The sequence below is a fragment of the Capricornis sumatraensis genome, chromosome X (genome assembly GCF_032405125.1).
Source record: "Capricornis sumatraensis isolate serow.1 chromosome X, serow.2, whole genome shotgun sequence".
NCBI classification, from domain to species: domain Eukaryota; kingdom Metazoa; phylum Chordata; class Mammalia; order Artiodactyla; family Bovidae; genus Capricornis; species Capricornis sumatraensis.
In genome coordinates this window covers 124694798-124722365 of record NC_091092.1, presented here as the reverse complement: position 1 = coordinate 124722365, position 27568 = coordinate 124694798, and the positions used below count along the sequence as shown (strand labels likewise).

Below are 27568 nucleotides of genomic sequence, written 5' to 3'. Positions count from 1 at the left end.
GGTTATTTGATGAGGGCAGGGAACCCATCTTTTTGCATTACAATGCATAAGAAAATATCTGGTGAAAAGTAGGCACTCAGGAAATATTTGCTGAGTAAACGAATAAATAAATTTATTCACAGATTACTGGTCTGTGGGCAAATCTGCTTTCCTAAATGGCAGTTGACGTAAAGGCTCTTGTTAATACAACGCTCTAATGGATACTTCAGAGACAAAGTGTATACTGTGTGCCAGAATACAGTGGAAATAGAGTTGCTTTGTCTATTTTTCGTAGTTGTGTTGCTGTCTAGTCAATTCAGTGTTCCAAATCATATTTAGATTTATTTTGTTAAGAATTAATAATTTCAATGAATCTGTAACACTTCTGTCTTTATGCTCTAAATATTATTTGCTGATAATCATTTAATAGGCCAACACAGTAGGCAAATTTCTGCTTAAAAAATGAAAAAATATCCCTTTTCTTAAGCATTTTTTTTCTTTCATACAAATTTTCTAATTGTTTCTTCATTTTGGTGTTTCTAAAGGAGCTATATATTTTGGAATGTTGATAGAATGAAATTGAAAAAAAAATGCCTTGAATTTGTCCTCTTAAAATTTTTTTAAAAAGTTCATATAAGAAATTAAAATTTATTTTTCTGTTGTGAGAAGAAAATGCCCTTTATTTGTTAATTTGGAGGATAAAATGAAAAAAAGCCCTTTAGCTTAATGGAAACCGTTATCTTCTCTATTATATTTAATATTGAATTTACATTTTTATTAATAGGAATAAAATTAAGATATTTATATTTGCATCTTAAGTTTAGCATTTCTCTATATTTTTTCATCTCTCACTTTGATTTTGAAAAATGAATTTTAGTACTCTTGCCTGGAAAATCCCATGGACAGAGGAGCCTGGTAGGCTGCAGTCCATGGGGTCGCTGGAAGTTGGATATGACTGAGTGACTTCACTTTCACTTTTTACTTTCATGCATTGGAGAAGGAAATGGCAGCCCACTCCAGTGTTCTTGCCTGGAGAATCCCAGGCACGGGGGAGCCTGGTGGGCTTTCGTCTATGGGGTCACACAGAGTCAGACACGACTGAAGTGACTTAGCAGCAAGCCAAATATAAATTTATTTGGACTAATTTTTTTTGAAGAGTGTTCATTAAGAATCTATGTAGGAAGTTACTGTAAAGCATTATTTGTTGAATACAAGTGCCTCGTGGACTTTGTGAATTACATGCTACTGGATAATCACTAGTAGGCAAGTTACAGAGATTTTTCTAATGAAATGTGTCCCTCCACCCAGATTTAGAATTGTTAAAGCATAAGTCAGAATAAGTGAAATTTTTAAAACTTTAACATAACTTTGCCTGTTAACTCTTAATAAAACAACACCTTCAGGCTTCAATGTCCTAGTTAGTACTGAAAAGCAAGGATTGCAGTTGTGCCCTGATTTGAATTACAAATAACCATTAAACATGCTAGAATTTTTTTTAACTTGAAAGATGTATTTAATTTCTTGTTCAATTTCAATTTAAATTACAATCATTAATTGTAATAGTTTTCATTATCTTAATCTTACTCTTGCAATTTCAGGAAAGAAAGGGTTGTGGGTATTTGCATAAATTCATTGAATTTTAAATGTTACTAAAGTACAATAACTGCTGTTTTAGTTTTCTGCATTCGTGTGTTGAATAATTAGTCACAACATAAAATTGTTTTAAAAACCAAGATTTATTAAATAAACCAAAACTCACAATGACATTAATGTATCCTAGTTTGCCACAGTAAAAACATTGTTGCATAATTAATATCAAATGTAATATACTTGTCTGTTTTCTATTTATATAATGTTAATGTTCTTGGAAATTAGTCTTATTAGGTAGGTTGGATCATCTTCTAATAAGATGATAGAGAAGAGGAAAATTTGTTACTTGCTTTTAAAGTGTTAACCAGTATCCTTTTGTGTGTTTGAACTACTTATATTGTTTTATCTATATCTGCTATTTTTAAAATGGGCTAGGAACATTGTTTCTGAAGTAATATCTACAAAAAATCAATAGAAGGCAGACTTAGATCCTGAATTTTACTTTTTTCCAACTTGTTTACCAAAGATAACCAAAGAATCTGTTTTTTAGCAAGATGTTCAGTTCAGTTCAGTCGCTCAGTCATGTCTGACTCTGCGACCCCATGAATTGCAGCATGCCAGGCCTTCCTGCCCATCACCAACTCCTGGAGTTCACCCAAACTCATGTCCATTGAGTCGGTGATGCCATCCAGCCATCTCATCCTCTGTTGTCCCCTTCTCCTCCTGCCAAAATCCCTCCCAGCATCAGGGTCTTTCCCAATGAGTCAACTCTTTGCATGAGGTGGCCAAAGTATTGGAGTTTCAGCATCAGTCCTTCCAATGAACACTTAGGACTGATTTTCTTCAGAATGGACTGGTTGGATCTCCTTGCAGTCCAAGGGACTCTCAAGAGTCTTCTCCAACATCACAGTTCAAAAGCATCAATTCTTCGGTGCTCAGCTTTCTTTATAGTCCAACTCTCACATCCATACATGGCAACTGGAAAAACCATAGCCTGGACTAGACAGACCTTTGTTGGCCAAATAATGTCTCCGCTTATTAATATGCTATCTAGGTTGGTCATAATTTTCCTTCCAAGGAGTAAGCGTCTTTTAATTTCATGGCTGCAGTCACCATCTGCAGGGATTTTGGAGCCCCCCAAAATAAAATCTGACAGTTTCTACTGTTTCCCCATCTATTTGCCATGAAGTGATAGGACCGGATGCCATGATCTTCGTTTTCTGAGTGTTGAGCTTTAAGCCAACTTTTTCACTCTCCTCTTTCACTTTCATCAAGAGGCTTTTTAGTTCCTCTTCACTTTCTGCCATAAGGGTGGTGTCATCTGCATATCAGAGGTTATTGATATTTCTCCCGGCAATCTTGATTCCAGCTTGTGTTTCTTCCAGTCCAGCTTTTCTCATGATGTACTCTGCATATAAGTTAAATAAGCAGGGGGACAATATACAGCCTTGATGTACTCCTTCTCCTATTTGGAACCAGTCTGTTGTTCCATGTCCAGTTCTGACTATTGCTTCCTGACCTGCATACAGGTTTCTCAAGAGGCAGGTCAGGTAGTCTTAGACATGTACTAAATTTATTAATTAAAAACCTTTTAAATACTGGTTTTAAATAATTATGCTGAATGAGTAATTTCAACGTTAGGTGAATTCTCATTATAATTTTTGTATGTTTTATATGTGTATGTGGGAGTTTATTTCATATACATTTTCCCCCAACTATCCATATTATTTTCAAAATGTTTGATAGTTCTGGGACTTGTGGGTTTTTTCCCACTTGACTGAGCAGAAAATTCATATTTTAATTTTGTGTAATTCACTTATATTTTGACTATGCAAACGAGCTACTAAGCTTTTAAAATATATAAAACAAGAGAAAGTGTTGCAGAATTGCTGGTGCTCAAAATAGACATTACAGTCCAGTTTCTAGTTTTCCTCCCTGCTTTCCAGAGCCTATATGGAAAAACCAAGTTCAGTTTGGTGGAAGCCAACACATGGATGGCAAGGCTAGGTGCTTCTTCCCCATTTCCTTCTGTATTGGTGTTATTGTGAGTTTTGCGACAGTCTCTGTTGGTACCAGCTTTGCATTAAACTAATGGCAGCTTTCCTTATCTAGAAGGCTACTCCCTTCTAGAGGCTTTCATTGGGATGTTGGTTTGTCAAAGCAGAGAGAAGCTTATTTCTGTGGAATATTTAAAGCTAGATAATTTGTCTTTCTCTTTGGTTGCTCCTTGCAAGAAACTTCTTCCAAGCTTGTTCCTTGGAAGCTTGCTTCTTCTCCAAGCTTGCTCCTTGGAAGAAAAGCTATGACCAGCTTAGACAGCATATTAAAAAGCAGAGACATTACTTTGCCAACAAAGGTCCATCTAGTCAAAGCTATGATTTTTCCAGTGGTCATGTATGGATGTGAGAGTTGGACTATAGAGAAAGCTGCGAACTGAAGAATTGATGCTTTTCAACTGTGGTATTGGAGAAGACTCTTGAGAGTCCCTTGGATAGCAAGGAGATCCAACCAGTCAATCCTAAAGGAAATCAGTCATGAATATTCATTGAAGGACTGATGTTGAAGCTGAAACTCCAATACATTGGCCGACTGATGCGAAGAACTGACTCTTCATTGGAAAAGACCCTGATCCTGGGAAAGATTGAAGGCAGGAGGAGAAGGGTATGACAGAGGATGAGATGACTGGATGGCATCACCCACTTGATGAGACATGAGTTTGAGCAAGCTCTGGGAGTTGGTAATGGACAGGGAAGCCTGGCATGCTGCAGTCCATGGGGTCTTAAAGAGTTGGACACAACTGAGTAACTGAATTGAATTTGTCTTTCTAACCTGTCCCTGGATATAATGTTTTAAGTCTATTTATGATAAAAACTTGTTAACTCAGATTCCATTTATTTGATGTTTGTGATCAATTTGAGTGGGTTCCCACTGAACTTTACTTTTGACCTGTGAAGAAAGGGCTTGCTGATCAATCTAATAATGTAATCAAGATTGGAAAGAAATTGTTTGACCTTAGAGGATGCGGTATTTTCAAGTATCATACTTTGCCAGGAGCCGTTTCTATACTGAAAATATTCAAGCTAGGAATGAGTTATATTTTTAGTTAGAATTTAGCATGATTGGTTGGAATCACGGTTTTTTACTTTTTTGGTATATTTTTGCAAACATCCTGTAGTACAGCTTGGTTCTTCCCCTCATTGGCACATGTTAGGAAAGTCTCATGTATTTCACATCTATTAGTAGTAGTAATACTTAAAAGTGAAATAAAGGACAGTTGTTAACACCCTTTTCCCTGGTAAGTTACAGAAAAGTTAAGCAGCTCAACAAAGATGTGCAGCTGTCAATAGCTAGGACATGGAAGGAACCTAGGTGTCCATTGGCAGACAAATGGATAAGAAAGCTGTGGTACATATACACAATGGAATATTACTCAGCTATTAAAAAGAATGAGGTGGATGAAACTGGAGCCTAATATACAGAGTGAAGTAAGTGAGAAAGAAAAGCACCAATACAGTATATTAATGCATATATATGGAATTTAGGAAGATGGTAACAATGACCCCATATGCAAGACAGCAAAAGAGACACAGATGTAAAGAACAGACTTTTGGACTCTGTGGGAAAAGGCGAGGGTGGGATGATTTGAGAGACTAGCATTGAAATATGTGTATTACCATATGTGAAATAGATTGCCAGTCCAGGTTTGATGCATGAGAGAGGGTGCTCAGGGCTGGTGCACTGGGATGACCCTGAGGGATGGGATGGAGAGGGAGGTGGAGGGGGGGATTCAGGATGGGGGACACATGTACACCCGTGGCTGATTCATGTCAATGTATGGCAGAAACCACCACAATATTGTAAAGTAATTAGCCTCCAATTAAAATAAATTAATTAATTTTTTTAAAAGATGTGTAGCTATAATTAGGTTGAACATTAACTCTTTTTTCTGCCTACTGGATTCAGAAAAGGCAATGGCACCCCACTCCAATACTCTTGCCTGGAATATCCCATGGACAGAGGAGCCTGGTAGGCTGCAGTCCATGGGGTCGCTAAGAGTCAGACATGACTGAGCGACTTCACTTTCACTTTTCACTTTCATGCATTGGAGAAGGAAATGGCAACCCACTCCAGTGTTCTTGCCTGGAGGATCCCAGGGACGGCGGAGCCTGGTGGGCTGCCGTCTATGGGGTCACACAGAGTCGGACATGATGGAAGTGACTTAGCAGTAGCAGCAGGATTGGACTTATACTTTAGTGAATGAAGAACAAAGTTCAAGTTTATACATAATTATCTTTTTTGTTTTATCTTTTTTAAAGTTGCCTGAATTTTCTACCTTTTAAAAATTGGCACAACTTAGTATATATAATAAAGAGTACTTTGAAATCAGATGCCTGGCTTAGTTATATTGAGGCTCCATTACTTCCTAGCTATGTGATCTTAGTGAGGGAGAGTTTAAGTAACTTGCCAGATTTTCTCATTTTTGTTAAATAGGGGTGAAAACATTATGCACCTCATAGGGTTGTGGTATGCTTAAAACAATGCCTAGTATATAGTGAGTGCATGATAAATGTCAGTTTTTTTTTTAAATTAAGGTGAAAGTTTAATTCTGTTGGTAATCTTCAGAGGCAGAACTGTTTATAGATAATATTTATTGACTGTGTACTATATACCATGTCCTGTGCTAGGTGCTTTTCCTGCATCATCTTATGCTTAACCTAACCCTGAAAGGTTGGAATTATCCCTGTTTTACAGATGAAGAAACTTTTTTTTAGAAGCTTAGTCACTTTTCCCTATATATTCAAATGTTTATCCAGCAAGTGTTCAATAAATATTTTGAAGAATGAATAAACATTAAGTGCAAGAAGCAGAGTTTGAATGAATTCCTAACTGGTTCTGAAACATAATATGTTTACCTTCCCTTTCTACCAGAGGTAGATGTGACATGAGAGGAATCCTGGGAATCCTTGCAAACAGGTGGATGTCCTCTCCATCAGACCTACTTTCTTTAGTGTGTGATAAGGTGGGCTGTGGTTATTGAGTTCCCTTGACCTCTGTAGGAGTGTGTGTATATCGTTTGTTTGGTAGCCCCTCTATCCATGGGATTTTCCAGGCAAGAACACTGGAGTGGATTGCCATTTCCTTCTCCAGGGGATCTTCCTGACCCAGGAATCAAACCCAGGTCTCCTGCATTGCAGGCAGATTCTTTACCGACTGAGCTATGAGGGAAGCGACCTAGGCTAAAGATCTGCTTTAGGATACTACTATTACCAGCCCTGGAGAAGGAAATGGCAACCCATTCCAGTATTCTTGCCTAGAGAATTGCATGGACAGTGGAGCCGGGCAGGCTGCAGTCCATAAGGCCACAAAGAGTCAGACACAACTGAGCAACTAACACTTTCAACACTTTGATTAACAACTCAGTGCTGAGATGTTTTATTCTGAAAGAATTGCTAATGAAAGTGCATGGTACCTCATGAAAAAGGATGCTCAACATCACTAAGCATCAGGGAAATGCAAATCAAAACCTCAATGATTTATCACCTTACACCTTTCAAAATGGCTGTTACCAAAAATACCACAAATAATAAATATTAGCGAGGATGTGGGGAAAGGGGAATCCTATATCAATCTTGGTAGGAATGTAAATTGACAAAGAACTGTGTAAAACAATATGAAGATTCCTCAAAAATTAAATTGGTAGAACTATTATATGACCCAGCAATTTTACTCTTGGATATATATCTGAAAGAAATGAAAATACTAATTAGAAAGATATGTGTACCCCAGCATTCATAACAGCATTATTCACAATAGCCAAGATATGGAAGCAACTATGTGTCCATCAACAGGTGAGTGGATAAAGAAGTTGCAGTATACACACACATATGCACACACGATGGAATATTACTTGGCCATAAAAAGGAATGAAATTTTGCCATTTGCAGCAATATGAATGGATCTAGAGGGTATTGTGCTTAATAAAGTAAGTCAGACAGAGAAAGAGTCACTTGAAAGTGCATGTTTTCACTTAATGTATGGAATTTAAAAAATAAAATGAATGAATATAACAAAAGCAGGAACAAACTCAGATACATAGACCAAACTAGTGGGTTACCAGTGGGGAGAGGAGTCAGAGGAAGGACTGATAGGGGAAAGGATGTATGAGATAAAATAAGCTACAAGGATATAATATATGACACAGAATATAGCCATTATTTTATAATTCCTCTAAATGTAATATAATCTGTAAAAATACTGAATCACTGTGTTGTACACCTGAAATTAATATAGCATTGTAAATCAACTATACTTTAATAACAAATATAATAATAAATTTTCCTTATATTAGGGGTTCCCTTGTGGCTCAGCTGGTAAAGAATCTGCCTGCAATGTGGGAGACCTGGGTTCAATCCCTGGGTTGGGAAGATCCCCTGGAGAAGGGAAAGGCCATCCACTCCAGTATTCTGGCCTGGAGAATTCCAGAGACTGTATAGTCCATGGGGTTGCAAAGAGTAGGAAATGAATGAGTGACTTTAACTTACTTATACTTTCAGTGAGTATGGATAAACATCTAGAGTATTTTTTAAGTATATCTAATATGCTGTTATAAATTAAAGAAAAAACCACCCCTCCCCCAGAAGTAATGGTGCTTGTAATAGATGTTCCTAAGGAGTGTTACATTTTACTACAAATACAGACATACCTTGGAGATAATGTGGGTTTGGTTCTAGACCATAGGAATACAGCGAATATTGCAATAAATTGAGTCACATGAGTTTTTTGGTTTCCTGTGCTCAGTTGTGTCTGACTCTTTGCAACCCCCTGGAGTGTATGTAGCCTGCCAGGCTCCTCTGTTCGTGGAATTCTCCAGGCCAGAATACTAGAGTGGGTTGCCATTTCCTCCTCCAAGGGATCTTCCCGACCCAGGGATCAAACCCTGGTCTCCTTCATTGCAGGCAGATTCTTTACTGTCTGAGCCACCAGACATAGTGAATCACACAAAAAAACCTTACATGCTGGAGAAAATGTAATTGTTATGTATCAAAAGTTCTATTGTGAAATCATTGTTAAATACAGAGTGGTGAAGTTGAGCTAAAGATGTTTGATCAGTTGAATACTTGTATTACACAATGGTACTGATGGGTACCATTACCTCAGATATGCAGATGACACCACCTTTATGGGAGAAAGTGAAGAAGAACTAAAGAGCCTCTTGAGGAAAGTGAAAGAGGAGAGTGAAAAAGTTGGTTTAAAATGCAAAATTCAGAAAACTAAGATCATGGCATCTGGTCCCATCACTTCATGGCAAATAGATGGTGAGACAGTGGAAATAGTGACAGACTTTATTTTGGGGGACTCTAAGATCACTGCAGATGGTGATTGCAGCCATGAAATTAAAAGACACTTGGCTACTTGAAAGAAAAGCTATGACCCAACTAGACAGCATACTAAAAAGCAGAGATATTACTTTACCAACAAAGGTCTGTCTAGTCAAAGCTATGGGTTTTCTAGTCGTCATATATGGATGTGAGAGTTAAACTATAAAGAAAACTGAGCACCGAAGAATTGATGCTTTTGAACTGTGGTGTTGGAGAAGACTCTTGAGAGTCCCTTGGACTGCAAGGAGATCAACCAGTCCGTCCTAAAGGAAATCAGTCCTGAATATTCATTGGAAGCACTGATGCTGAAGCTGAAATTCCAATGCTTTGGCCACCTGATATGAAGAACTGACCTCTTGGAAAAGACCCTGATGCTGGGAAAGATTGAGGGCAGGAGGAGAAAGGGATGATAGAGGATGAGATGGTTGGATGGCATCACCGACTCAATGGACATGGGTTTGGGTGGACTCCAGGAGTTGGTGATGGACAGGGAGGCCTGGCGTGCTGCGATTCACGGGGTCACAAAGAGTTGGACCCGACTTGAGTGACTGATACTGAAACTGAACTGAATGATAGCTAAAGTTGCATCCACATTATGTTTTTAAATGATGCATATGGTTTTGCATGTGTGTGTAAAATATATGTTCTAGCATGTATTTTTGAAACTTTAAACTTTGTCCAGTGTAGAAGCACAGACATAATATTTTCTATTTCTTTTTGTTTTCCTTTAATAGAGTTGAGGTGAGTTTGCTTTAGGCTGGAAGTTTTAAAATAAGTGAAAACAACTTAAATTGTCCTTTGATTGTGGAAAGAATGATTTGAAGTCTCTCAGTTTTTATGAAAGCTACAATAGTCAGGACAATAGACATTTAAAAATTAATGTCAACTATGAACTGTGGTAATTATTAACAATTTTGAAGTCGGCTTAATGTCCATTTGATTCTGTAAAGCATTTTTTCTCTCCTAATGTGCTCATTATCTTTGAAAATCCATGCAAATTAAATTTAATTTTGTTTGGGTATGTTTTTGAGAATTTCATCACTTTCTTTGAAAAAGTTGACATTTGTGTTGATAAGTGGTAAAAGATAGACTTTAAAATACAGAAACACAATGAGTCTCCTTCTCCATTAACTTAAGATGTGTCTAATGTTTAAACAACATGGTTTCTAATTTTGAGGTATCTTTTTTCAAATGAGGCTGTTTTGTCAGCTTGTTTTTACAATTGCGATCATCACACACAGAAATAATAAATACAGCAAAATAATACCTAGGGATCTACTAACATTTTTCTTTTTACTGATTTACCAGTAATAAGATCAGAAAAAATTAAAGGCTGCTGTGTGTCTAAAAAATAAGGGCTTATATATATATATGACACATACCCCTACAACACTATTATTACACCAAAATTCATTTCTTAATATTAAGTATCTAGTTCAAATTTCTAGTTTCATAAACGTCATAAACATTTTTACAATTTTTTTCCTCTTAAATCAGGATCCAAATAAAGCTCACACATTGTAGTCTACCTTATTTTTTTCCTACATCAATCCTTTTGGATTCAGTAATCCCTTTATATGGCAGGCATTATTTAATGTCTCTTGAAGTAAAATTCATAGATAATAAAACCTACCTCTCCCACTATTGAAAAATTCACTGTAATGCCTTTAGGATAATTTTAAAACAGTTTTTAAAAATAAAATAAGACAGGCTTTTATATATAAGTGCTTCTAGTGACTGTACTAGAAAAAAACCAATGTGTGCCTATTTATAATAAGAATGCCTAGATTCAAGCTAAGCAAGCAGTAAGTTCAGAAGTCATTCCATAAGTACAAGAAAATGAAAGAGCAGGTGAATTGATAAACACTGGAATAAGAATAAGTGTTAGAAGAAGTATCAGGATAGATGTACTTGATATGTCACTCTAATACTTTCTGTTCAACATTTATTGAAAGGAACCTCAGCTTTTTGGAGAAATGGTAGATTCTAGAGCTGAGGGAAAATTTAAGATGAGTGCGGAGCATCTTTTGCCAGAAGGTAAGGACGTGCTTAAAAAACACAATGATAAGAGCATGTCTAAGACTTGGAAGCCCTTCTGAGAGAGCTCTCAGTGGCTGAAGCTGGAACAATTTGAGCAGTGAAAGTAGTTTTGAATTTTAACTCAATGTATAATGTAAGTATTGAGGAGTCTATACTGATGTAAATAAATGTCTGGATAAACAAAGAAATGAGGGAGGAGAGAAAAAATCTCCCATACAGATAATTTCAAATAATTTATGTAGAAACATCCCTCTCAAGGAAGTGACACATAACTCCACACTTTTTGATCCTGAATTCACTTGGTGACCTGTTTCTCAAGACTAAAGTGTGGCAAGGGAAATTACAATTTCAGAGTGAACACTCTGTTTGCCACCTGATCACCGTTTGCATCATCAGTAATAAGTGATGTTCATCGCAAGTACCTTTCATATGATATGATGTGGTGAGAATGGCACCTGACCAATGTGGTCTTCTTCCCCAAAACCCGTAATTCCAGTCTCAGTTCAGTTCAGTTGCTCAGTCATGTCTGACTCTTTGCTACCCGATGGACAGCAGCACGCCAGGCCTCCCTGTCCATCACCAACTCCAGCAGCTTCCTCAAGCTCATGTCCATTGTGTCAGTGATGCCATCCAACCGTTTCATCCTCTCATGTCCTCTTCTCCTCCTGCCTTCAATCTTTCCCAGCATCAGGGTCGTTTCCAATGAGTCAGCTCTTTGCATCAGGTGGCCAAAGTTTATTGGCATTTCAGCTTCAGCATCATTCCTTCCAAAGAACACTCAGGACTGATTACTTTAGAATGGACTGGTTGGATCTCCTTGCAGTCCAAGGGACTCTCAAGAGTCTTCTCCAACACCACAGTTCAAAAGCATCAATTCTTCAGCACTCAGCTTTCTTTATGGTCCAACTCTCACATCCATACATGACCACTGGAAAAATCATAGCCTTGACTAGACGGACCTTTGTTGACAAAGTAATGTCTCTGCTTTTGAATATGCTGTCTAGGTTGGTCATAGCTTTTCTTCCAAGGAGAAAGCGTTTTTTAATTTCATGGCTGCAATCACCATCTGCAGTGATTTTGTAGCCCAAGAAAATAAAGTCTGTCACTGTTTCCATTGTTTCCCTATCTATTTGCCATGAAGTGATGGCACCGGATGCCATGATCTTCCTTTTGGAATGTTGAGTTTTAAGCCAACTTTTCACTCTAAACTTTTACTTTCATCAAGAGGCTCTTCAGTTCTTCACTTTCTACCATATGGGTGATATCTGCATATCTGAGGTTATTGATATTTCTCCCAGCATTCTTGATTTCTGTTTGTTTTCATCCAGGCTGGCATTTCACATGATGTACTCTGCATGTAAGTTAAATAAGCAGGGTGACAATAAGTAGCCTTGTTGTACTGCTTTCCCAATTTTGAACCAGTCTGTTGTTCCATGTCTGGTTCTAATTGTTGCTTCTTAACCTGCATACAGATTTCTTAGGAGGCAAGTAAGGTGGTCTGGTATTCCCATGTCTTTCAGAATTTTCCACAATTTATTGTGATCCACACAGTCAAAGGCTTTGGCATAGTCAATAAAGCAGAAGTAGATGTTTTTCTGGAGAAGGCAATGGCACCCCACTCCAGTACTCTTGCCTGGAAAATCCCATGGATGGAGGAGCCTGGTGGGCTGCAGTCCATGGGGTCGCTAAGAGTTGGACATGACTGAGCGACTGCACTTTCACTTTTCACTTTCATGCATTGGAGAAGGAAATGACAACCCACTCCAGTGTTCTTGCCTGGAGAATCCCAGGGATGGGGGAGCCTGGTGGGCTGCCGTCTATGGGGTCGCACAGAGTCGGACACGACTGAAGTGACTTAGCAGCAGTAGCAGCAGCAGCAGATGTTTTTCTGGAACTCTCTTGCTTTTTCGATGATCCAGTGGATGTTAGCAGTTTGATCTCTGGTTCCTCTGCCTTTTCTAAATCCAGCTTGAGCATCTGGAAGTTCTACTTCATGTACTGCTGAAGCCTGGCTTGGAGAATTTTGAGCATTACTTTGCTAGTGTGCGAGATGAGTGCAATTGTGTGGTAGTTTGAGCATTCTTTGGCATTGCCTTTCTTTGGTATTGGAATGAAAACTGACCTTTTCCAGTCCTGTGGCCACTGCTGAAAGTTTTCCAAATTTGCTGACATATTGAGTACAGCACTTTCACAGCATCATCTGTTAGGATTTGAAATAGCTCAGCTCAAATTCCATCAGCTCCACTAGCTTTGGTCCTAGTAATGCTTCCTAAGGCCCACTTGACTTCACATTCCAGGATGTCTGGCTCTAGGTGAGTGATCACACCATTGTGGTTATCTGGGTCATTAAGGTGTAACCAGGAGAAAAACATTGATCAAATCCAAATCTATGGACATTTTTACAAAATGACTGACCAGTATTCCTTCAGAACTGTCAAAGTCATCAAAAACAAGGAAATGTGAGAAACTAAACCACCATAAGAGGCTAAGGAGACATGAGGATTATTTAGATCCTAGGACAGAAACAGCCTGATAGGGGAAAATTATTTGAAATAAAATAACGTCTGCCTGTCTCTTTGCTCCAGTGTAAATGAATTGTGAAGTTTAGTTAATAGTGGTATAACAGTGCTGTTCCTTAGTTGTGAGAAATGTGTGACAGCAATGTGAGCTGTTAATAATAGAATATAAAATGAAGTGAAGTGAAAGTTGCTCAGTCATGTCCAACTCTTTGCAATCCCATGGACTGTACAGTCCATGGAATTCTCCAGACCAGAATAGTCGAGTGGTTAGCCTTTCCCTTCTCCATGGGATCTTCCCAACCGAGGAATCCAACCCAGGTCTCCCACATTGCAGGTGGATTCTTTACCTGCTGAGCCACAAGGGAATCCCAAGAATCCTGGAGTAGGTAACCTATTCCTCCTCCAGGGGATCCTCCTGACCCAGGAATCGAAGCAGAGTCTCCTGCTTTGCAGGCAATTCTTTACAAACTGAGCTATCAGGGAAGCCCTTAAAGTGAAAGTCGCTCAGTTGTATCCCAGTCTTTTTGGCCCCATGGACTATACAGGGCATGAATTCTCCAGGCCAGATAACTGGAGTGGGTAGCCTTTCCCTTCTCCAGGGAGTCTTCCCAACCCAGGGATTGATGCCAGGTCTCTGGCATTGCAGGTGGATTCTTTTTTTTTTTTTTTTTTCTGGCCATTCATTTTATTTTATTTATTTATTTTTTTTTTCTTAGAACTCATTTTATTTTGCAGGTGGATTCTTTACCAGCAGAATATGAGTGAGAGCTATGCAGAAACTCTGTAATATTTTTCCAACTTTTCTATAGACCTAAAATTATTCTGAAATAGTTTTTTAAAAATTAGAGTTAAATTTATTTTGAAATTTGGTTATGTCAAAATGTAAACAGTATCTCATATGAAAAAGCTTTGGTTTACCATTTTGCGTTAATAATAGACTCTTTTAAATGTAAGGAAAAAGTCGTGTGGTTTACGGCAGTTCTACGGTGTGGGAGTGGTGCATTCATTGATCTAGCAGTCATTCAGTAACCCAATCATTGTGATAACCCCAAACTCCTCATGATACTCACAGTGCAGCCAAGGGCCAATATTGGCCCTGACCTGGCTACAAGAACCTCTGCCTGTCTCTTTGCTCCAGTGTAAATCTCATGCTCTTCCACATGTGAAAAAATAATTTTTTGAATGAATGTTATACGTGGTTTCCCTTCAACTGAAATTAATCTTTTACTTGATTAGCTTTTGTTTTTAATGTTTTGCTAATGAGTAAGTGTATTTAAGAGAAGGAAACTGAATGTGCATGGAATAGGGTGGAAACCACCAAAATTTAGCTCCATCTCCTTATGTATTTTACCTCAGTTATAACAGATTTGCAGTTAAACTGTTGGACAGAAGAGTGTGCTATTCTAAACCTTGTTAACAAAGCCTGATTCCCAACACTTTCTAATTGTAGTTTCTGTTTCCTACAGACATTGTGTAGGAATGTTAAACAAGGCATGAACATTTTTAGCAAATAAATGTGGTTTATAATAATTGATTTTAAGCTGAATATATAAGTGAAGTGAATATATAAATGTGTATATAAATATGCATTCATCTTTACTTAGGGAAGATATTTGCCTAGGGTAGATTTGCTGAAATTGAATATAACCAAATAAACTTTCATCATTGCTTTTCTACAAGGAAATCACCGTTTTTCTTTTTGTCACTAAAGGTAACACTATTTTTATTGTATTATGGGGTCATGTCCTATGTTTAGTGGGCTTCCCTGGTATCTCAGATGGTAGACTCTGCCTGCAATTCGGGAGACCTGGTTTCCATCTCTGGGTTGGGAAGATTCCCTGGAGGAGGGCATGACAACCCACTCAGGTATTCTTGCCTGGTGAATCCACATGCCCAGAGGAGCCTGGTGGGCGATAGTCCATGGGATTGCAGAGAGTAGGACATGACTGAGCAACTAAGCAAAGCACAGCACAGTATGTTTAGCAGCTGAGTTTTGGGTATGAGAGTGTTTGTAACTTAATACCTCCTTTGGTTCCGTCTCTGAGAAATTATATTTGATTTCAAAATAGAACTACTTTAACACTTGCATTTTATTCCTGTATCTTTTTTTTTAATTAATATTATCCTTGTTTTCTATTTTACTGGCATGAAAATTTTCTGAAAGGAGTAGGGTCTGGTAATAAGTAGGTAAAACTGTGACCAGGAATTTGATGCATTAACTTGTTTTTTTCTGGCCACAATAAATTGAAATGTTATATTGATCACAGCTTATTTGATTCTTTGCTATTAATCCACATCTATGAAAGTGTGAAGTTCTGCTGATGCTGATGTGAATATCTGAGAATTGTCTCCCTGTCTTGCTGCTGAATGTTCTTCTCTTTTCCTGACTTCATGCTCTGACTACCAGCCTAGATATACATTAATATATTATCTGTGAAATACTTTTGTTTTTTTTGTGCAAAGTGTTTCTTAAACTATGCTCACGTGAATGAAGGAAAGTTTATTTTGTTTTTTTTCCTGCATTGTTTTGTTTTAGCAAGGTAACAATGTTTTGCATTTTAAGAAAACTTAAAAAAAAAACAATCTGTGTAGCTTGTAAATTAAATATCAACGCTTTGAAGCCATCTTTGAATATGTGACTGGAAATGATGGGTTGGCTTTCCAAGATTCTCCTTGTATCATAGACAGGATAGACTCTGTCCCAAGGTAGATGAACAACATTTAGATTGAAATTGTTTTCATAACTTTCCAATGATACTTTTCATAACAGAAGTACATAGATTTAGGATGACTAGCTATTATGGTAATACAGTCTCATAATAATTAAAAACAGAATGTTAGAAGCAAATAGTGTGATTTTCATGACTTATGAAATACAGATGGCAAGAAGAAGACTTGGAAGCTTTTTCAGAGTGCAGATGGACATGAGTTCTTCACAGAAGTTAATTAAGAGTAATCATTGTATAGTAACTACTGCCTTGTAGGCTGCCATGAATTTAATATTCTACCTTCCCCAATAAAAATGCCAGATGATGGATTTAAGGCTGCTGAAAACATCTTTATCACCTGTAGGCATACCAAAAGACTTACTCACCTTTTGTACCCCACTCTTCCCCCATCTCTACATGTCATAAATGTATACAAAGATGAATAAAAAGATAATCAAAGGGAAAAATATCTAGTAGGAAGCACTGTATAGTGAAAACAATACAAGTTATCTGTAGGACTGAGTTGGAACTGAAAATCTCCAGTTTTGGTCCAACTTAAATTCTGTTCCATTGTGTGTTTTAACTCACCTCCTCATTTCTCAAGCCCTCAGTTTCTTTTTCTAAAAATGAGGGTAAGGAAAATGTGCTTTATAGAGATTTCTGAACAACAGTCAACATGTAGTCTGAGTAGAAACTGAGTAACATTTTTACACTGGCAAAAGTAGTTTATTCAACAATATTTTAAAATGATATTATGAAAAAGAATTTTTAAGTATTCCAATTTAGAAATAAATTGCTGTATATAGCTCACATATACGAAGACGCTAAGACAAAGATTATACTGATTTTAAAATATATTTGGAGTAGGAAGTGGCTGCCTCTCTCTTGGAAACTTTTCCTATTATTAGCTTCTTTCTGCCTTGTGTGTAGCCACTTCTCTCTAACAGCTTTATTGGAATCTTCCTTTCCAAACAATTTTTTCCATATGTGAGTCAAATGATCACTTAAGTAATTCAGCCTAATTATTAGAATGGTATATCTCGTTCTTCCTGCCGGGAAACCAAATACTAAGGTCCAAAAGGCATTGCTGTTGATGCCTTACCATCCGTGTCTATGTCTCACCTGTATGAGCCTCATCTCAGTAGGAATCCTGCATATCATGATTCCTCACATTTCTCAGCTTTATTTTACCAAAAGGTTTATGATCACAGAAATTTCATTTTTCAGACATTGTCAAAAGATTGAAATATAAGTTTTATCAACACAGGCATATACATGCTGATCAAAATTGCTAAACACTGAAACTGTACAATGAAAATAACAGGCACTTATGAACACTAGAGCTCCATTTAAGTGGTAAGAATGTATTGAGTTTTCATGGGGAAACAGTCAATTGTAAGGAACAAATGTACCAATTCAGTTGAGCTTGGATCACTGAAAACAAGAGAGAATCACTGACAAAACAATGCCTTTTCTCATTCATGTATCACAAGTGGTATTTGGATGGAGGACAATTGAGAAGCATTAAGACTACAAATTAGTTCCCATGTTTTATATTACGGAATGGTTGTTTGAAAGTGTACTTTCCCAATGTTAGTATGCTATATATTTTTTTAATTACCAACAGTTTTGTTTTTCTCCTTTCGTTTCACATCTGCATTTCCCTTGGGAAAATGCTCCATATATCCAAATTGGTATACTCGTGTAAATGATGTCAGCTCACATATAAAATTTAGTGTAGAAGAATTTTTAAAATACAGAAATTAAGAGCTTCCTTTTAATCAGTGTAACAGTGTAACAATGTTGACTTTAAAACCTTTGAGAAATATTTTTCTCCATGATTTTGTTATTACTACTTTTCCTCCATCTTTTTGATTTTGTGTGAGAAATGACAGAAGACAATAATATGCCATATTTTATTCTTTTCATTCAAACTTTGAAGATCATTTGGACTTTTTTGGTCACCCCTGAGCCATTTATAGCTCATTTTTTAAAACCATTAAATTTTAAATTAAACAAATGACTTTTGAAAAATGAGATCATGTAGTTAAGATAGCTATCAGAGTTACCTAGGGAAATAATTTGGACTTCTGGTTTTCTTTGCCTTAAAAGAATATTGGGTGACACGTTCTCCTTTAAAACTGGATTATAAATCTTAAATTCCTTCTTATATTTGGTTTAGAAGCAATGAATGATGAGCATTCTTGATTTTCTTTATGTCTACTTTTGTGACAGTTGGGACTTCTGAATTTTTAGAAGGTTTAATTTTTTTCCATCCTACAAATTGAATGTCAGGCATAAAACTTCATGTACTTTACATAAAGAGTTGTTATGTAACAAAAGCAGAAGGTGTATTTTTGATCTTGTAGGTGGATCTGAATCCTTCAAGTCTATGCCATCATTGCCAGATTACTTTTACAAATTCTGGTTAGCAGATTCCTCAGATGGTAGGTTACAAATCTCTCCTCTTTCTCCCTTTTTCTATAATCTTTCACTACTGAAAACTGTAAAAGTTTTGCAAGAAGGTCATTGAGCAAATACCTTCTGATCCCTTGGATAGACTAACTCCTCACACTCTTTCTCTGCCTACTTCTTGGTAATGTTGAAAAGTTTTTTCAGGTAGCTGAGAAGTCATACTATATAAAAATAAAAATATGAATTACAAATGCTCTCACAAGACCAAGGAAAGCATAAATTAGAGTATGTGGTATATGCAAGTTGATACAGAATATCTTGACAAAAAACCCCAATGCTTTTTGTTCTTGGTGTTCATTTTTAAATCATCCCTTTAAAATCAGGGTCTGTGTAATGTTCTTTTAAGTTATTTCTAGATACGTGCAAATTAATCAAAGGATTTGTATTAAATGGATGTAGTGCAAATATGTCCCTTAAATTCTTAGCAAATTTTACAGATATTTTTATAAACCTTTAACATTTATGGTGTTAATTACATTTGACAGGGAAATTCTTACTTAGGTCCCTTTATTGAAACACATCATTTTTTAAAACAATCTGTAACATTTCTTTCATAAAAGAACATGCTTAATTTGTGTGTACACTGACACACTTGTTCTCTGTGAAATAAATTGATAAGAAAGAACTTGTAGAAATCTCTTATTACGTGTAACTAACTGAGCTCAGATTGGTTAAGGACTTGTCTAGATTCACATATCTTTCTAGTAACAAAATTACAAAAAGACAGCTCAGAAAAAGTGTGAGGCATACATCTTTTCATTGTTATAAGGACATTTCTGTTAGGAACAAAATTAATTCTTTTGATCACTGGTGTCAAAGCTAGAACACATCTTGATTAACACATGCAACAAGCCTACTTCATAAAATAATCCCCTCATTAAGAATGTTTGCTTTAGATTTCATTGATCATAAATCAAATGTAAGATTCAGAGAATGCCAGACCCCATTTGTAAGGAGTTAAAAATGCTGTTAACTGCTAGACACACTTCTGATGGTCTTCAAATCTGTGTGCTGTGATTCAGTGATTTTTAAATATCATTTTCTAAGGCAATGCTGTTTGTTAGTATAGTCCAGGGCAACAGGATTAAATCCAGGTCTGAACACACAGTGGATTTTGTGGTCTGTTTAGAGCTGTAAATGGTCTACTTTGCTGAATTGTCTATTACAATTCACTTATTTTTAATTATTTGCCATTTTAATTATGAATGATATACACATTCCTGAATCTCTAAATGTAGAATAAGTTTTGGCTTTATATTCTTTAACTATATAATTTAAGTAACCTCAGCATTCTGCTAGAATTAGTATAGAATGAATTGGTTCCAACCAAACACAAATAGCTGTCTTTGATACATCAGAAAAGTACATTTGCAAGATCAGGACCACTGAATGATTTTAAGATTTGTTCGTTGAGTTGAGTTATTGTGATGTCCTCCTTGATGCCTATTTTGAACATTGCTTTCTTCTTCTATGTGGTAGATATTGCATCATTTATACTGTTCTCATTGCTTTCTCTTTCCAACATTCCTGTATCTCAGTGTTAAAAGCCACACAGTTGGAGTCTCTGATAAGTATATGAATGCCAAATAGGGAGATGGGAGTAAATAAAAAATATTTAACAAAATGGAAACAAACACATAAATGGATTTTTTTTCAAGTTTGAAACTTGTAGGTCTCTTGTATTAGGTGTGCTGTCACGTATTCAATAACTAGATGAAACATAAAGTATTTTTTCTTTCACCACTGAAATACCATTGTGTTTTCTATTCTAAATTTCCTTCTAATGGCATTTACTGTCCTTTAGGAATTACTTTCTTTTACATGTTAATCTTTTGATATTGTATATTTCAAGCTTTGTCATCCTTTTAAGAATGGCAAAAATTTGTAAGTTAATGCACATTTTCTGATAGCTGCTGTTAAAGATGGAATGATAATGCTTTTCCTGCCACCATGAGAAATGTGGTCACCTCAGGACAAGCACTGAGTCATACTCTGGGACCAGTAGGAAAAGTTCACATCATTGGCAGCCACCCGGGCTCTTCATGTTCCATGACAAATGGCAAACTGGCACATAGTGTAACTGAAGTGTTTCTCAAATGTCTAAGTCCCAGGAAAAATTACTGTTAAGGAGTGTAAAACTTAATTCTGTGACTGCTTTTGAACCAGCAGTTTTGAGTTATTAATTTAGTTATGCTTGTTTCCCAAATTTGTAATTGTGTTTTAATTAAATTTATATTATAACTTGAAATGGTAAAACTAAAGCACCTTGTATAGTGAAGAGCTAAAGAATTAGATCTTGTTCCTATATATTTTTTTGTCCGTTAACCCATCTCAACAACTCAGATAACACTAGAATATGACCATAAATGTTTTTTACTGTATGTTGGTCATAGATACACAGCTATTAAATTAACCTAGAAATTTTTGGACTGACATATAAGTATTTATGCAGTTATATAGAACAGTAATAGAATAATAGAAAACTTGATTACCCACATAAATACCAGTAAAGTTTGGTACCAAAAACTACCCACTTCCACCTACTTAAATAAACAACCTTAAAGCATAAATTCTATTTTAGAGTATTTTACTAATATTATGAGTTTTAGTACAATTAAAATAAGCACCTTATAAAACCTTTAATTGAATGTCTTTGTTTTTTTTCACATTAATCATTAAAGTTTATTGTTGAAAATAAAATTGTTTTCAAGTGTTAAAAAAAAAAACTCAGACTATCCTTAATATATATGAGAAATTGACTTCTGTCCATGTTACTTTAACAAAGACACAGAATTCACATACGGTCATTCACTTTGTTTTCACCAGACATTAACCAGGAACAAACTAAGCCACAAAGCTGACAGCTAAAGAAATCCAACCTATCAGTTGTAAAACCAATAAGGAAACAATTCACATTTTTAACACGAGGAAGAAAAGTACACAAAACCCCAACACATAAAGATATTTTATAATATTAATGACTGTATCTGAGTTTTTAGAATGTTATGAATTTTAAAAAAATATGGAACGCTTCACGAATTTGCGTGTCATCCTTGCGCAGGGGCCATGAATGTCTTTGTTAATGTACATCTTCAAGGCACCTTACATTTTTTATGTGGAAGTTAATTGTATGTATATCCTTCAAATGAAAGGAAGTTTGTTTTAGATACATTTTTCTCTTTTTGTAGTTTTACTTGAAACATGTAATTTGCTAAGTATATCAGAGCTAATTCTGTATGGTTGAGTAGTATTTTTATTTGTCCGTGGGCCGTTGAGTTTTTTAATAGTAAAATACAACATATGTTGCCTACATAATTAGGTATTTTTAAAAGTTGCTCTGAGAACACTGGAATCTAACATGAAAACCCTTTGGGATAGTTTAGTTATTTTTCCCCTCAGGGGTAATCAGAATGTCCCCATTCTAAATCAAAGTTTTGACAGAATATTTTTTTTACCATTTAATCACATTAACTTAAACTCCTGTAAGGCCAGTCCACCATCACCACTGTATGACCACCTCCAGTAATCTGCTCAGTGGTCACTGTATTACACAGTCTATTCCAGTAGTCACTTTATTACAGTGGCAAAAATGTAGACTTTGAAGCTAAATATACCTAGATTTAAATTCCAGTTTTGCTACTTATTGGTTGTATGGATTTGAGCACATAATAACCATTTTTTCCTTTTTAAAATGAGGACATAACAACACCTACCCTAAAGACCATTGAGATTTAAATGAAGTAATCTATGCAAATGATATACTGATTATTGGTACTTAGTAGGTTCTAACATTGGCTGTTATTATTACCACCACTAATACCACCTATAAAAGAGGGTTGTAGTCTGAGAGTACTAATATATGCAAAGATCATAGTAGAAACTGGAAAAGTATTGGTTATTATTGTTACCACTAACAACACAAAGTCACCACGCTAGCCTACAAATAATTTATTACTGTAATTGATGCTGAATGTAAATCATCAAGTATTTTTTGAGCTACTCCAATTTAATTTTACTGAAATAATAAATGAATTGTAAGTATAATGAAGCTGGAAAACAAGATTATTGAGAAGATAAAAATAAAGATTCCATAAACAGTTTACATTTCAGTCAGAATCAAGACTCTTTGCCAGGAATGGACCATTCAGTTCAACATGGCTTACTCATACAAAAATTTCTGATTATATGCCTCATGCCTTAATATACTTGAATTTAAAGTCATACTTCTGAAATGTAAAGCTCCACATATTTTCATATGGTAAAAATATAGTATTTAAATCAGACTTAGCAATGTCTGAGTTTCAAAAGACTTTCAGAGTTGTATCTGGCACATTTATACAATAAATATATTTGAATGAACTAATGAGTAATATCACCCCAATAAATAAAACCTGATCTAAGGTAACTACTGCTCTTAACTTCTGTTTCATATGTAAATTTAGCTACAGCACAAAGAATATTTTTCTTCCACCCTTTTAAGAATTAAGAAAGATAAATTTTTATCTAACCTCAGGGCAGAGACTTTCTTTTTATTGGTTTGTGTAAATTAAGTATTTTATCAAAAGCTTTTCTTTTATGAACTAGAAGTTCAAATGTTGTTGCCTGAATAAGAACCCAAATCAAAATATATAAAGAAAATATTTTTAAATGAATAAATTTTCTTAATTGTTTTTGGGCAAGCTTACCTAAACTTGGGGGGGTCATTATGAATGATAAGAAAGAGTAGATGAAAGACTATTTTAAACTTTTAGGTGTTTTAGTCACTTCTTTCTTCCTTAGCTCTTTACAAGTATTTTTATAGTAGTAGAAGTGTGCAAATACATTTTAAAATCTTTTAGTCCTTCTTTTTAAGAACACTCGAATTTAAACCTACTGCTATACCTTGTTCAAGCTAGTGCCTTTTGGCCAAGATGTATCTTTTCTAAGCAGTGATTTGCTGAATTAGGGGTTCTCTTATAAGCCAGGATGTTAGTAATACTAACAGAATGATGAGCTTAGAAAAGTGGGTTAAGAAATGATCAGGAAAAAGTAAGAAGGTTGGATTGTCCACTAAAAGGATAGTCCAGTAGCAGGAATCTTAAGTGTTCAGTTCAGTTCAGTTCAGTTGCTCAGTCATGTCTGACTCTTTGCAACCCCATGGACTGCAGCACGCCAGACCTCCCTATCCATCACCAACTGCTGGAGTCTACCCAAATCCATATCCATTGAGTCAGTGATGCCATCCAACCATCTCATCCTCTGTCGTCCCCTTCTCCTCATGCCCTCAATCTTTCCCAGCATCAGGATCTTTTCAAATGAGTCAGCTCTTGATGAGCCTCTTGATGAAAGTGAAAGAGAAGAGTGAAAAAGTTGGCTTAAAGCTCAACATTCAGAAAACTAAGATGATTGCATCTGGTCCCATCACTTCATGGCAAATAGATGGGGAAACAGTGGCTGCCTTTATTTTTCTGGGCTCCAAAATCACTGTGAATGGTGATTGCAGCCATGAAATTAAAAGAGGCTTACTCCTTGGAAGGAAAGTTATGACCAACCTAGACAGCATATTAAAAAGCAGAAACATTTGCCAACAAAGGTCTGTCTAGTCAAGGCTATGGTTTTTCCAGTGGTCATGTATGGATGTGAGAGTTGGACTATAAAGAGAGCTGAGCACCGAAGAATTGATGCTTTTGAACTGTGGTGTTGGAGAAGACTCTTGAGAGTCCCTTGGACTGCAAGGAGATCCAACCAGTTCATCCTAAGGAGATCGGTCCTGGGTATTCATTGGTAGGACTGATGTTGAAGCTGAAACTCCAATACTTTGGCCACCTGATGCGAAGAGCTGACTTTTTCACTCTCCTTTCACTTTCATCAAGAGGCTTTTTAGTTCCTCTTCACTTTCTGCCATAAGGGTGGTATCATCTGCGTTATTTGGGGTTATTGATGTTTCTCCTGGCAATCTTGATTCCAGTTAGTGCTTCATCCAGCCCAGCGTTTCTCATGATGTACTCTACATATAAGTTAAATAAGCAGGGTGACAATATACAGCATTGACATACTCCTTTCCTATTTGGAACCAGTCTGTTGTTCCATGTCCAGTTCTAACTATTGCTTCCTGACCTGCATATAGGTTTCTCAAGAGGCAGGTCAAGTGATCTGGTATTCCCATCTCTCTCAGAATTTTCCACAGTTTATTGTGATCCACACAGTCAAAGGCTTTGGCATAGTCTTAAGTGTAGACAGCAACAAGTTGACTTTTTATATTATTGTCAAAAATAGAGGGTTTTAAAATTGGGAATAACATGCTCGTATTTCTTGATACTTATCTAACTCTATAAGCCCTTAAGGTGATGGTACAAACTACTAAGATCTGGCTTAGAGATAATTCATTTTGACCTTTTTCAAAGCCAGAAAAGTACCACTTGTGGGTTCAGAGACTCTGATATATAATATATACATATTTCCTTTCCCTTAGTTTCTGACTGGAAGCACTGAAAAGCCTTGGAATTTCCTAAATGAGGGGATTAATAAAGGTGTCTTGTTATTTTAATGAGGTGAGTTTTGGACTACATCTAAGAATGTTTGACTGATGAGTGTAAATTTCTCTCCCTGAAGAGAGAGCTTGGAAGTGCCCTTGCCCTTTACTGGTACCTTGCCCTGTGCATCTCTTCTGTTTGACTGTTCTCGAGTTATATCCTTTTATAATAATGGTAGTCTGGTTAGTGAAATGTTTCTGTTATGTGAGCTGTTCTAGCAAATTAATGGAACCTGAGTATAGGGTTGTGGGAACCTTTGATTCATAGCTAGTTGATCAGAAGTAGAGGTAATGTTACTGAAACACACTTGGGTCGACTCTTCCACCATGCAGCAAAGCCAGTCTATTGGCTCCTGGTTGTGGTGACTGAGCATATGGCATTTATTGAAAGGGCACCAAGCAAGGAGAATGAGCAACTCATGCTCGAAAGACTGTACTCCCTTATGACTTTCAGGAAAGGGTTTTAAAGGCAACATTTAGGGTGAGGGTTATAGGGTGTATGACTTTCTTCTGATGGGTTGGTGATGAGATAACAGGGTGATATTTTGGGAATCTTAATCATCAGCCTAGTTCCAACCAGTTTGCGATATATGTGCTTGTTTAGCATGTAGTCCCCATCCTCTACCTAGCATGTGGATGTCTTTGTTTCTGCAGAACAACTCAAAGATTTGTGTCTGATTGTTATGTATATCCCTTGAGGAGGAACTAGTACTCTGTTATATCTCTGAACTTTTGTTTAAGCTATTATTTTCTTGCTTGACAGCTTTTCCTATGTTTCTGCATTTACTCACTTCCCTAATTAGTAACTGTTTGAGCCTGTTCTTTGAGAATCAGAAAGGCCCAAGAGACTAAAGCCTTTTTCTACAAACAAGAATCACAGAGGGGTTTTTGTGCCTGGGAGGGACCTTCAGGGTCTTGCTCTATTTCAGTAACAATCTGGACTTGTGGTTGGCACCCTGAGTTAGAGGGGATCCTTGGATCCTCCAGTTTGTAAGTGGTGGGTCAAAAGCACAAATAACCTGGACTTTCTGATAGTGTCAGAATTGAGTTGAGTTGAATTGTCAGGCACCCTCCTGGTTTTGAAGGAGTAGTTTTCTACTCTTATAGCAAAAAGCTCAAAAATAAGGCTGCCACATTCATTCACTTGTGTAACTTTTTACTATCCTATATATGACTGTGCAGGTATGTATTGTCCAACCTGCACGGATCTATGTGGTGTCCTTGGATAAGTAAGGATATGGAGTTGAAACCTAGAGCAAATAAAGGGAAACTTCATAAAATTTCTGGTTTTGCTTATCTAAAATTGAGAATATTAGAATAAATGATTAATATTTTAGAATGATTTAGTTTATGTTCATTTTCAGTTTGGGTAATTGAATGCTTATGGCAAAGGCTATGTTTGGATTTATGATGATACTTAGCAGGCTTAATAATGTTAAAGAAAACTTATGTTTATGATTTTTCCATTTCTAATCTAGCAACTAATCTGAAATTTAAATGGCAAATGATTACAAATAAATTACTATAAATTACTCTATCTTACAAATAAAAATGCATTTTCTTAGTATTCTGGAACATGCAAATAGTTGACATGTAGTTAGCTCTAAAATATTTATATAAAAACAAAAGATCATATTAAAATTATAGGCATTGAAATTTTTATACTTATTTGACATAATTTAATTTTTTATGCTTGATTTACCATCCTGATTATGGTTAGGACATAATTTTTAATCTCTTGAATTCAGCTCACAACTGAGTATATCAATCATCAAACTTGTAAACATATAAGAAAAGGAAGAGCTGGGAAAACCTGGAAAAAGAAAAACGATAAAGTGGGATTAACTTTAATAGATATGAAAACATTATAAAGCTTCTCTAATAAAAACAACTTGATGTTGGCCCATAGACAGACAAATATACCAGTGGAACAGAATATAAAGCCCAGAACTAGATGCCAGCACATACAGAAATTTACTGTATAATAAAGGTAAAATTAGATCCTTAACCTCCTACCATACCCAAGATGGTTTTGAGATCTAAATGTAAAAAATGAAACTGTAAGAATACTAGAAAAACCCAATTTTAATAGCGGTCTCCATTTTTAAAGAAAATTTCCACACAATGGCAAATTTTCCTTTTAAAATGATACCTTCTTCTCCTCATTTTGCAAATATGATCAGTTGCAGATAACAGGCATAGGGAATATCTGTTCTGTGCTCTCAATCTTGTCCAGTATATGGATTCTTTTATTTAAAAAATCACTGTCAATTCATACTGATATTATGTAAGAATAGATTCACTCTCAGTGACCATAATATGTTTATATACATTATCAATTCTGTCCTCAGTTTTTTTCCTGTGAAC

General features: G+C 36.1%; 1 protein-coding gene and 1 pseudogene across 4 annotated transcripts in view; one reads left to right on the top strand and one right to left on the bottom strand.

Annotated features, from left to right (window-relative positions):
• The window catches only part of CNKSR2 (connector enhancer of kinase suppressor of Ras 2), a 281248-nt gene that overhangs the window by 6897 nt on the left and 246783 nt on the right, over positions 1 to 27568 (top strand). The window lies entirely within an intron of this gene.
• LOC138072066 (U6 spliceosomal RNA) lies at positions 21707 to 21843 on the bottom strand (annotated as a pseudogene).